The sequence below is a fragment of the Mastomys coucha genome, unplaced genomic scaffold (assembly GCF_008632895.1).
Source record: "Mastomys coucha isolate ucsf_1 unplaced genomic scaffold, UCSF_Mcou_1 pScaffold20, whole genome shotgun sequence".
Lineage (NCBI taxonomy): Eukaryota > Metazoa > Chordata > Mammalia > Rodentia > Muridae > Mastomys > Mastomys coucha.
The window spans coordinates 14,168,192-14,181,607 of record NW_022196903.1 but is presented as its reverse complement, the minus strand read 5'-3'; the positions used below and the strand labels follow the sequence as shown (position 1 = coordinate 14,181,607).

Below are 13,416 nucleotides of genomic sequence, written 5' to 3'. Positions count from 1 at the left end.
CATGAAGCCACTGAATATTATTAAATGCAAAAAAACAATAATAATAACTTCCCATGAAAAAGAGATTGGCCACTGATCATTAGGAAGTATTTAAGGAAAACCATGTCATATGAAGTCACTGAAAAGCCCTACTTAGAGAAAAATCACAAATGGTAAAGTATAAACTGGATAGCATTCTATGTCTAAAATAAATGTATTTAAATTTCAAAGAATGATCAGAGTAGATAGAATCCCAGACTCAAACCAATAGTTAATAAGTAAGAGCATGGTTATGTAAAATTAATAAATAAATAAAATAAATAATAAACTAGATGCACAGAAAAATTAAAATTATTAGAGGCCATGCTAATCTTCTCTGTATCCTTCCAATTTCAGTATATGTGCTGCCGAAGCGAGCACAAATTATTAGAAACAAACAAACAAAAAACAGTATAGCCTAGAATACATTAGAGAAAAAAGAGACAATGGGATAACATACATTTATTAATAACATACATTTCTTAACAGTAAAGAAATACCAAACATTAATGGAATGATATATTCCAATTGATAAAGGAAAACAATTTTTATTCCAGAAACAGAATCAAATTTATAGTTACATGAAAATAAGCACCTCAAGTCAGCAGTTAAGGGGCTGAGATGAGGATAATCTGTCATATATAGTAAGTTTTAAATTACTTGAGGTAGTCTCCACCCCTCTTTCTTTCTCTCTTGTTCCTCTTCATTTAGCTCTCAACCCTTACAAAGACAAAGAATTCACACTAAAAAAAATTAGTAATAAACATGAAAAAATGAATTCAAAAAGAAGACGAGGCAACAGTAAATAAAGATTTATTGTTTTTAAACCTATTTCAAAATAATTCTTAAAAATTATTAGTATATATATTTATATTTATGAAGTGGTAGATTTTATGATGATATTCTGAGGTTTTTTATTTCATACTGTCTTTATGTGTATCTGTGTGAAGGTATATATACACGAGTCCAGTTGCTATGTAGTCAGGAAGAAAATATCAGATGCCCTGGGGCTGAAGTTGTAAGCACTTGTGGGTTCACCAAGAACTAAATTTTGGTGCATTTTAAGAGCAGTACATGCTCACAATCCCTGAGCCATCTCTCTGCACTATGATATTTTCATTCATGTAATTTTGACATGTATTATTTTTGTTTTAAACTTAGCTAAGTAACTTCCTACTCCTCCAGGTCATTTCTAGCTCCTTCTCTGAGGCCTTATAAAAGCTCTGATTACAGCAGGTATTCAACAGCATATCTTCCATGTACAAACATATGCTGCTAGGCAATAAAGTATGGAGAAGGAAAGAGGAAGGTTTTGGGAAAAACCTACAACTTTGACTCTCATCAATGTGCGTTTTGTATCACTACTTTCTACAAGGGAAAATCTATATGCCATTGTCTCCAAAGTGTTTTCTATCAAAAATAAATCATTTTCTACCCTTGACCAGACTTTAGAACTTTTTATCTATTAAAACTCCTAACTGCCACATGAATGCCTTATCTATAAATTGGTACATTAGAAAAGAAAATACAAGCTGAACATCACTCCCCTAAAGTAGTCATTACATAGAATAGGCATCATCAAGGATAGAAGAAGACAGTATTTTAGTAGAGCAAGAGGATTTACTAATCAGCCATGAAAATAACAACTTCTGAAAATAAGGAATGAAACATTGAACTGATGATCATTGTCACTTTTTGTAGGATGGCAAAAAGACTGGCTGGTGTTCAGGGAGGGATTGTTAGCTGTTTCCAACCTTCTCTCTAATCCCTAAAGCTGTTGTAGCCAAGTGATTTAGAGGATGCTGAGTATATAAGTACAAAAGAAGGAAAACAAAGATATAGCAGACACTTTCTTCCAAATCTAGGACAGAATCCCCAAATTAAACACATTCATCATATTGCTATTTCTGCTAGGAAATGTATAAATAATTCACTCTCAGTGGGATAAATAAATACTATAAATAACTTCATATTCACCCAGACCTAATTTCTCTGTCAAGAAAGCTAGATCAGGTACCTGTACCAGGTTATGAAAAACTCTGGTTTTCAAAATTGTGTGCAAAAGTTTGTGGGTCTCTGTTATGATCAGGGAAGTGGGGCTCACTATAGTCCACAATTTCTCTAGTTTTAGAAAAAGTACTTACTGAACCTCCTACCGCAGAACATTAATTGTCTTCTTTCCTAAAATAGACCCCCAGTGTAGTCAAAACCACCTTTATTGGAAGTTTAAAAGAACAAACTCCTTAATGATGCTGTTCTTCTTTCTATAGTTTTATCATCTATCCATGAATCACATTAGTTATATTCATACTGATTTAATAAAATAAAAAACAAAATTAAATCAATTGGATAAACTAATAGATTTATATGCTAAATAAATAAACACAATATTTAATGACATATTAATATAACTTTCAGTTTCATTGTCCCTAGTATATATTATTTTTTAGTGTGAACTTATCTGACCCTTCTCACTAGTTTTCCTTTTCTAGGTAATAGAAACAACATCAAAGAGTCTACAGGAGGCCTTTTCCCATTTTATCTTGTTTTGCTTCAATCTTCAGTGCTTCTCTGAGCATGACAAATGTCAGATAAGCATCACTGTATCATATATATTCTCAGGTTTATATTTCTGACCTATAAAGGTCTATAAGTACTTAAGTACCTAAGCCAAGGAATCTGCAACAATCCTATCTATGGTAGAAGAACCTCCCTAGATCCTAAGCATTTTCTTCCCCCAAAGAACACAAAGCCGGGTAGACAAGTCTCATCAAGTGGATTTCAATGTTTCAACCTAGGTACTAGATTCTTTAAGAATTCCTAGGATAATTATTGCCTCCTCCCCCTCTCAGGAAGAAAAAAGAAAATTATATCTCTTCCTAAACTGCCTGACCAGCACTGTGGAGAAGAAAGAAAGCCATTCCTCCAAGAAAGAGTTGGTCTTTAGTCTTGTTTAATCCAAAAAGGGTCCAAGGGCTTAGGTGCAGAAAGTACCAACCAGTGCTGTGGTTTGGGGTGGGTGTGCCAGACCCTGTGCCAATCTCCTAAAAGCTGGGGGAGACACAGTCCACTTTTCTGAGAGTAGATTTTTGGTTACAAAGCTTAATGGGTCTGTCTGCTCCCTGGAGGAAACCTTCATTCTTGAGATTAATTAACCAGAAGGTGTCAAACATGAGATGGTACAGTTCTGTGATAGGATAATTAACTTGGACACCGAGTTATTTGTTTATCGTACTCTTTGAAGTCCTGGTTAAGCTTAAACTAGGGTCATTGTCCTGTGAAGTTTCTTAAATTCTAAAAACTCTAGGAAAACGTGTGTCTTCCAGGAAAGATCTTATGCAGGGCATCATGGTAATAGGAAATAGTGACATACAGGTTCTTGACAATTTGTGACAATTCACATTGACTGTATATGATGTGTTTGTTTTAGTATGTAGGTTTTTCACTGCTTTGACTTTATGCCTTTGTTTGTCTTTATGCCTTTATTGCTGGTCATCTTAAGTAAAAGTAAAATGATTATGAGCTCTGAGAAAGAAAGTCCTCTCCTAAGAGGAGTTACCAGCAAACTTTAATATCAAGTATATTTGAAAGGGTTTTCCTCACATTTCAGTTTTCCTTGGGAAAATATGCATCTGTTTATTTTTGTCTTTAATGTATACATTCTACAGGAAAAACCACTCAAAGAATAATCACTCCTCAGGGGAAATTCAGTCTGGAGAGGACAAAGGATTCACAAGTAAATTGTGTTATTCCTAAATGGCTGTAAGCACTAGAAAGATGAGAATGTTTCCCAGGTCTAGAAAGGAAGCCTATTCAGGCAGAGCACTGTCCAGGCTCAGACTAAAAGATAGGAAATTCCACAGTGTGGCTGGAGCACGTAGTACTGGGAGGCTGCAGATGATCCAACAAGCAGAGAGGAAGAAGGAACAGAACAATAAAGCAGGTATCATGGTATCACCCAGAAGTCCTCCACAAACCAGAGTCTAGTAGTGACGGTAGGGATGTGGCTCTCCTTCCAGCATGTAAGTATGCTAAGAGCTTAATGAGGAGCTTTGGGTTGGGGCAAGTACTTTTAGTGAACTTAGAAACAAACAAACAAACAAAATGTTGGTTAATCAAACTAGCCTACAAAAAGCATATACAATTTATAATTTTACATGACTAAATAACACTGTAAATTATGGGAATACACACTGGAGTAGGCAACAGTGGTTCCTGTCCTGGCTCAAATACTATTTGCTTTGACCAAAGATAAGTATTTCATGGTTTCTGTGTTCTCTACTGACCTATAAAGTAAAAATAGTAGTAAGCTTCTCTTGAAATTGTTTGAGAACCCAAACTATTTGTGGCATACATAGAACTCTGTCTGATATATATATATATATATGGCAGATGAAGAAAGGGAAAAGAAGAAAGGGGAGGAAGAGAAGGAGGACCCAATAGATTAGCTAAGAGAAAAATTCAATATCCATATGATACATCAAACGATTGTATTTAATGACATCAGTCTATTCTTCATCCTGGTTACTCTTGAGTATTACTTTTCTAGAGCAATCACATATATCCTCCACATGATCAGTTCAGTGAGACAATATAAACCAAGTACCAGAGACACCTCTGGGTGCTTGCTGCAGTTAATGGAAGCAACTCCGATTCTTGCATTGGCATTGTGTCTGTAATTCAGTAATTCTGTCCCAAAATCCTGAGCATGCTACTATTCTCAGACATTTTAAAAACTTCAGAGAAGGGAAAGAAAAAAAGGAGTAAGAGCTATGCCAAGTTTAGTCCATTTTCTTCCTTTCCTCTTGAATGCTTAAATTCTGAGGAATCTTACTCAGAGCGACCCTGGTACAGGAAAAGCCATGTGCCACTGTGGAGATAAGAATATTCCTTTCTTATATGTGTTTACTACATTAAGGGCAGCATTCTGTAGATTTATACAGAGAACTAGACTTTTATTTACTTGGAATAAGTCACTGTTTTCAATCTTTGATGTTTGAAATTCATTTTAAAAAATGGAAATAAAATATTAAGATCAAAACATGATTCCCTTCTTCTTGGCTTCCATATTCCTTAAATGTCTTTCTTCTGGAGGGTGAGACTGGTTTCTGAGCATGATTATTTGGAGTCTGAAGTCAAATTTTTGATTCCAGCACCAGCTAATTATTAATCTAGGCTTGTATAAGCTCTAAAGTTCTCAATTCATAGGTGAAATTATATCGCACCCCTAGCGTTTTGTGATGATTAATTGGTTAATTAGAGAAAATAATGAATGTGAGATGTATAGAATATAATAGCTATCCAACAAAAGCTAGACCTCCAGCCATGCCTGTCTCTTTTGTGAGCAATGAAGCTTTAATGAGGACACAACTTAATTTAATGCTAATACTAATCACCCTTTTCTTAATCATTTCCTCTTAATGCAAACACTGACATAGAACTCAGGTTTCCCCTCAGGATCTACTCCCTGCTTTATCAAGTGAGGTTGGTAGATTGTGTTTAACTTCTGATGTCCTTCAAAATCTAGAGATCATTGGCTTCTTCCTAACCTTTTGCCGGTGCAGGAAAATAAGTGCAGTTAATTCCAGCTATCAAATGCTCTCCTCTGGTGAAAGAGAGAACATGCTGAAATGTTTGGAGTGACTGAGGGGAAACTGTTCCACAGTTCCTTCTCAATAAAACATATTTGTCTGTTTTTCTCAGCTGCAAAGCCCGATGCTGTCATGTCCGTCATTATTATAACTGCTGCTAGCCCTCTGTGGTATATGCTCTGCCTCCAGAGATCCAGCTAACCGTGGATAGAAAAATGTTTCGAAAAACAATTGCAGCTATATAAAGGTGTGTGTATTTGTCATTCTCTGAGTGATACAGAGTAAAATCTATTTTCATATCTGTATATCAACAAGAGTTTTAGTAGCCATTCTACAAAATTCTGGGGACCAGAAATGGGTTGAATCTTAAAAATTTAGATGTCTTCATATATATAATGAGGTATAAGAAAGATGAGACCCAAACTAACCCCAAAATCCGTTTTCTTTTCTTTCATTGCACACAGAACCTAAAGTTAATTTTATACACTATTTTTGATGTACCTGCATTTGACTGAGAACCATCATACCTGTGTGATAGGAAGTTCCCCTTTGACCTAAAGCCCAATCTCAGAAAGTTTCACATTTTACAATGTTTCAGAATTAAGACATTTTTATTATTTATAGTGAATCAGAGATATGTATTGGTTATATACAAATACTATACCATTTTTTATTAGTGGCTTGATTTTTAGTACCTGCAGGAATGATCCTGGAACCAATTCCCTATGAGCCAACTATATGACTATTGCTATCATGATTGTTACCATTCTTACTGTTCTATGTCTACCCTTCCACAATGGGAGAAGAACAGTAGGTACATTTTACAATAATAAATATATATGTCCATCACAGAAAGAATCACACATACACACACACATACACACACACACACACACACACACACACACACACCTCATGAAAGTCAGGAGTCAAAAATTCTAACTCCTGTTTCTACCATCATTGAAGAGCCTCCTTGTGAGCTGTTACCTGACAAGAATGCCTTGAAAAGTGATGTGCTGGCCTAACTGGATAAGAGATGATCTATCTGTCTGGTGCTCATCTGGCTTGGCTGAGTCACCAATTTAGAAGGATGAAAGTATTGTCCAATGGGGCAGATTTTTGACTAATGGAAGAACAGAGGGGCCTTTTGTTCCTCTTTTTTCTCCAACTCTTCCCTACTGCTGGTGATTTTCCTCAGATGCAATCCCTTCATATCTCCCCAGAAATGTCTCAGAATAACTAAGAAAGCAAGAGTACATATTAACCAATGTGATTACCTGGGTAGGGTGGTACATTCCCTTTGTTTGAGTTTCCTATGCTTATATTCCTTGACAAAGGTTATAGTCCTTGGGAAGAAGACTCTGAATAAAGAAAATCTATTGGCATGTATAATTGTGGATTATGTGAGCAGAAAACGATAGCTGAGTTTAATGAGAACACAATGGAATGAACATTAGTGACAGAGTTCAAACTCATGAACTCAGTACCATCCACTCCTTGCTCAATTTATTATTGATATTACCAACTGTCCAGGTTTCCATAGATTCAGACCTATCCATGTTGTATAGGTTATTACAACATCTTCCCCAAATAAGCCATTGTGTATCTAGTTGTCTATATTCATCCTCTAAGTCTCATTTTCTAAGTCTAAGATACTCATTTTCATAGAAATAAACATGTTCTAATATGTTTGACTTTCCTGATCACAAGACAGATGCACATCTAAAATGGAGTTGGATTCTCTAGCATGAGATATCAAACAATATTGCATAAAGCCAAAGGGACCTATTTTACTGTAAGAAGTACTAGAAATGGTATAGGACCATTGACTAGTATAATCCAGAAAATGCTAGCCTCAGAGAGCAATGTGTGAGGCCTGTTGATGACTCTACTGGAGAATCCACTCAGAGTAATATTGTGTTGAAAGGTTCAAATGACTTAATGACTTATTTCTCTTTTGCCTTATGATGGAAGTCAGGAGAAATAACTTAACCATGGTACAGAATGTAATATATAGTTCTCTGAACTGAGATCCTGAGGAAACAGATTGAGGCAGTGACCAACCTGAAGGACATTTAGGAATGATCTTGAATAAGGGTGGGTATAGGGACAGTGGGTCAAGTAAAGAATGGAGGCTGTGATGTGCAACAATTCAGACTTCAGCTTGTTCCATGGTAACTCAAATTGACATGACCCTTCAAAGTTGCTTTGACTAAAACAAGGAGTCCAAGCCATCATACTGCTCTTCTGTTGAGTCCCTGTTTGTGGATGATTCAAGGAAGGCTGTGTTACTAGCTAAAGCATCTCTGCCCTCACCTGAGGAGGTACCACTGCTCAGGATTACCTCCACATGGCACTTCCTATAGCTAGAATAGTGGCCTTATCACTTCTGAAGTGAGAGCTGGAAGACACATCACTAAACATACCTTCCTTTTCACCTTTGTTACTTTCTTTTACCCTTAATTTTCTCAGATTTTACAGCCAGAAAAATATTAACAGATAAGAATTTTCCTCTGGTTTTCTTTCTGGGGACATAGATTAAGCCACCAAAAAAAAAAAAAATGTTTCTTTCCTGAGTGCGAGTATGAGGTTAAGTTTCATGGCTTTAAGTAGACTTGATCCAAAATGGAACTCTCTCCAAAGAATAGTAATGCACCAGGATACTTGATTTATGGTGAAGCTTTCTTCACCATATATTAGGCTGATAGACACCTGGACCTTTCAGATTTAGTTTGCAGTTTAATGGGTATATTTACATCTCATTTTTCAGTCACATAAATATATGAAGAATCTTTTTAAAATGTAGTGTCTATCAGAGCACTTTGCAAAACTCCCATGATTCCTCCTGACAAATTCTAGCCTTTCCCCACCTTATTTTCTAGCAAATACATTTAATGGTGTAAGGATACTATGCTCCAGGACCATTTGTCAGGATGTTGCAATTCATGCTTCTTTGCAATATGGTGATGCTACGACCAATTCAAATCATTTGTTCCTGCTCCCTGCCAGGTTTCCCTGTCCCTGAGAGTGAGGTTCTTCTCCCAGAAAGGCTGTTTAATCTTTCAGAAAAAGCAACAGATCGCAGTGTTGCCTTGGCAACATTACCACTTAAATCTCTGAGTGAGGTCTCATGGGTTAAGCTCATGAACCAACGGGTGAATAAGAGACTGGCAGTGAACAGAGAAAGGAAGGAAAACTATTGAGAGGAGGGGCAATGAAAAGGGAAGAGTACAATGGAAAGTCTAGAATCCAACAAGGTCTGGCTCTGGTTAAATATACATTTATCTCTCCACCAAGGAACATAAGAGTTATGCAATATAACAGATAGTTTAACCATCCTTGTGCCAGTTCTACCTGTGATATGCCATTCTGCTTTCTCTCCTCCTTCATTTTGACATAAGCAATGGCTTGCCTCAAAGATTTGCAAAGGTCTCACTTGTGACTGGTATGTGAGATAGTGATGCTCATTATTAATACACTAAAACCGTAGCCCGTTAACTTAAATCTTATAATTAAAAAGACCTTCATTTTTTACTAAGGACAGGAAAATTAGACCGTGACCCACTCTTACTTAATTAGCCTCTGATTTCTGCCACCATTTAATTCTGCCCATCTTTTGAAACACATCATATTAAAATTGAAGTAACACAGAGTCCTCAAATAATCTCAGGGGAAGGACAGGGTAAAGTCTTTTTGTAAAAGGCAAAAAAGTAATGGAAAAATAATTAGAGGAAACATCACTGACATACTAAAACTAAAACAAACCATATGCTGTGACAGAGAAACTTTTCTAGAACCCTGGATAAAGGCTACAAGAATGGATTTGGTCTAGACCTAGAGGGCTAGACTGGGCTGGCCTGGTCTCTCAGGGACACATACTCCCTGACCCCAATGCAATAGATGGCTTTCTGGTCCTCAGGGGCTGTCACTGAGTTTGCAACTGAGCCAGCAGCAATTACAGGAATGTTGGGCACTGACCTACTTTCCAGTTTTGTGAACCAGTAAATCTAATGCAGTACTCTCTTTTCAATAACAGATTTCATTGAGTTTTTCCAAACAGTTCAATACCAGTCACCCTGACCAAGGCAACACTGAACAGTCCCTAAGCAGTTGTGCTATACTTAGTCACACAGACAACAATATATGATCTTCTACAATATATTCCTTACAGGACCTATGCATTTACTTGGAAAGAAAATGTCTATAAATCACCATAGTGACAGACTGACAATTATAACCCATCAATTGAAGAGAAATGGCAATATGACATGAAGCCAAACCTAGCGGATAGATAGGTGGCAAACATCTTAAGGAAGAGACTATTTAAATGTGAATTCTAAATTAAATAGAGAATCATAAAACATTGCATGTGGAAAGGACCTCAGAGATGGAACAATTATACCACAGTGGAACTGAGTGGAATAGACAGATTCATTTAATGCATGAGTGTGGGACATCGAAAGGACCTAACCCATGTTAAAGTGAGTTGTAATCCAAGAATAAAACAACCATAAAGTGAAAACTTTGTGTCAGACTTCCTAAAATATACCTTATAAATATTTCATAAACTTCAGGAAATGAGACCAGCCTACAACCGTGACATTCGGTGTCAGTGTGAAAACAGTTTTGTTCATGGTCTGAGGTGAATGATAATCAGTTTGTCACCGAGGATGATTTATATTTAATAGAAAACTTTTCCATCTAGATTAACCTGGTTACATTCATTTTTTTAAAAAGAAATCAAGAGCCTGTGAGTCACTCCGTGAGTCAGTTCATATTTAATGTATCCACAATCTTAAATAACTTTTATGGAACTGGCCAGCTAATTAACTATGTTATAGTTATATAGCATCTGTATCAAAGTAAGATAGAGGATGAGTCTGCGTGTGAAGAAAAAGTCATATAGAGCTTACTGGTATGAACTACTATTCATTAGTTCCTTTGTCTATTAACTTATTGATGTAGCCAGCTGTTCCACATTGAAAAGGATAAAGGAATAACCCAGTTCAAACTCTTCTACTGCCATGCACGCTGTGGACCAAAGAGTTGCTCATTAGCATCTCTGGAGAACTTTCTAAAAATATAGATACAGATTAACAATAACCTCTGGTTTCTCCCTGAAAGTATATTGTAAGTCTGAGAGAATGCTAAGCCTTAAAAAACATTTAAAGCATTTATCAGGTTAATACTGATTTTTAATTGAGCCTCATAGAGATATAACTTAGAGAATGTCATCTAGCGGGTAAAATGTAGATCTGGTAGTCTCTACTTATATAGTCTGATTCCAATTTCACATCACATAATACAATCAACATATTCTTATATTTAATGACCATGTATTGTAGTCTTTGTGTCCCTTTACCTCAATGCTTAGCGGACCTATTTACAGATGTTTGTTAATTTGAAAAAAAATAAGATTACATGTTTCTTCAAATATAAAAACTTTTTATATCAAAGTGGTTTTCTTTAAAATTAGCAAATAGTTTGATTAAATATGGAATTCAGGGGTAGAAGACTTAATATGCATAGTTCAATTCCTAGAACTGAAAAAATACTTATCTACCACAGAGATTGGTCAGGTTCTCCTGCAATCTGACAGTCTAGGAATACATAGCCAACTTACAAAGGTCTAAAAGAGTCCATTGCACGTATTTCTTCCATTTTCTATCTTTAGGGGTAAATGGGTGGTTGGAAACATGAAATCAGACATTGTTGCAATATGGAAGTCAGGACCTGTTGTAAATTTGGATTTGTTTCCTAGTAAAAAAATGTTGTATTTACCATCTCATAATGTAAGTATATGCCAGTTTAGCAATAAACTCTATTATTTTATATGTTCAAAATTGCCTTTGTATCGTTTAAAATTTTGAATGAATAATACAGACCCTACAAAAAATATTTGAAGGAAATAATATAATTGTATATTACATTTAAATTACTAAAAACTTATAATTCAAAGAAATTCCAGAAAGCTTCTAAAGGAAGTTTTCCATATCCTCTAAAGAAATAGAAACCATCATTAATAGTCTCCCAACCAAAAAAAGCCCAGGACCAGATGGGTTTAGTGCAGAGTTCTATCAGACCTTCAAAGAAGACCTGATACCAATACTCCTCAAACTATTCTACAAACTAGAAACAGAAGGTGCTCTACACAATTCATTCTATGAAGCCAAAATTAGTCTGATACCCAAATCACGCAAAGACCTATCAAAGAAAGAGAACTTAAGTGACCCCAAAAATTCTACCAGAGAACTCCTAAACCTGACAAACAACTTGAGAAAAGTAGCTGGATATAAAATTAAATCTCTGGCCTTCCTCATAAACATGCTGAAAAAGAAATTAGAGAAGCAGCACCCCTCACAATAGTCACTAATAATATAAAATACCTTGGTGTGACTCTAAGCAAGTGAAAGATCTGTATGACAAGAACTTCAAGTCTCTGTAGAAAGAAATCAAAGAAGATCTCAGAAGATGGAAAGGTCTCCCATGCTCATGGGTTGGCAGGATTAATATAGTAAAAATGGCCATCTTGCTGAAAGCAATCTACAGATTCAATGCAATCCTCATCAAAATACCAATTCAATTCTTCACAGAGTTAGAAAGAGCAATTTGCAGATTCATCTAAAATAACAAAAAACCTAAGATATCTAAAACTATTCTCAACAATAAAAGAACTTCTGGTGGAATCACTATCCCTGTCCTTAAGCTGTACTACAGAGCAATTGTGATTTAAAAAAAAAAAAAAAAAAAACCAAAAAATTGCATGGTATTGGTACAGTGACAGGCAGGTAGCTCAATGGAATAGAATTGAAAACCCAGAAATGAACCCACACACCTCTGGTCACTTGATCTTTGACAAAGGAGCTAAAACCATACAGTGGGGAAAAGGGCAGCATTTTCAACAAATGGTGCTGGCACAACTGGTGGTTAGCATGTAGAAGAATGCAAATTGATCAATTCCTATCTCCTTGTACAAAGCTCAAATCCAAGTGGATCACATAAAACCAGATACACTGAAGCTAATAGAAAAGAAAATGGGGAAGAGCCTCGAGCACATCCACACGGGGGAAAATTTTCTGAACAGAACACCAATAGCTTATGCTCTAAAATCAAGAATTGACAAATGGGACCTCATAAAATTACAAAGCTTCTGTAAGGCAAAAGACACTGTCAATAGGACAAAATGGCAACCAACAGATTAGGAAAAGATCTTTACCAATCCTACATCTGATAGAGGGCTAATATCCAATATATACAAAGAACTCAAGAAATTAAAGTCCAGAGAACCAAATAACCCTATTAAAAAATAGGGCACAGTGGTAAACAAAGAATTCTCAACTGAGGAATACCAAATGGCTGAGAAGAAAATGTTCAACATCCTCAATCATCAGATAAATACAAATCAAAACAACCCTAAGATTCTACCTCACACCAGTCAGAATGGCTAAGATCAAAAACTCAGGTGACAGGAGATACTGCCAAGGTTGTGGAGAAGAGGAAAACTCTTTCATTGCTGGTGGGATTGCAAGCTGGGGCAACCACTCTGGAAATCAGTTTATTGGTTTCTCAGAAAATTGGACACAGTACCACCTGAGTACCTAGCAATACCACTCCTGGGCATATACTCAGAAGATGCTCCACCATGTAATAAGGACACATGCTTCACTATGTTCATAACAGCCTTATTTAAAATAGACTGAAGCTGGAAAGAACCCAGAGGTCCCTCACCAAAGAAATGACTACAGAAAATATGGTAGATTTACATTAGTGCTATTCAGCTATTAAAAACAATTAATTTATGAAATTC

The 13,416-nt window shown here is 36.0% G+C and overlaps 1 pseudogene; it reads right to left on the bottom strand.

Annotated features, from left to right (window-relative positions):
* Positions 1-302: 302 nt before the first annotated feature.
* LOC116100110 lies at positions 303-399 on the bottom strand (annotated as a pseudogene).
* Between the last annotated feature and the right edge of the window lie 13,017 nt (positions 400-13,416).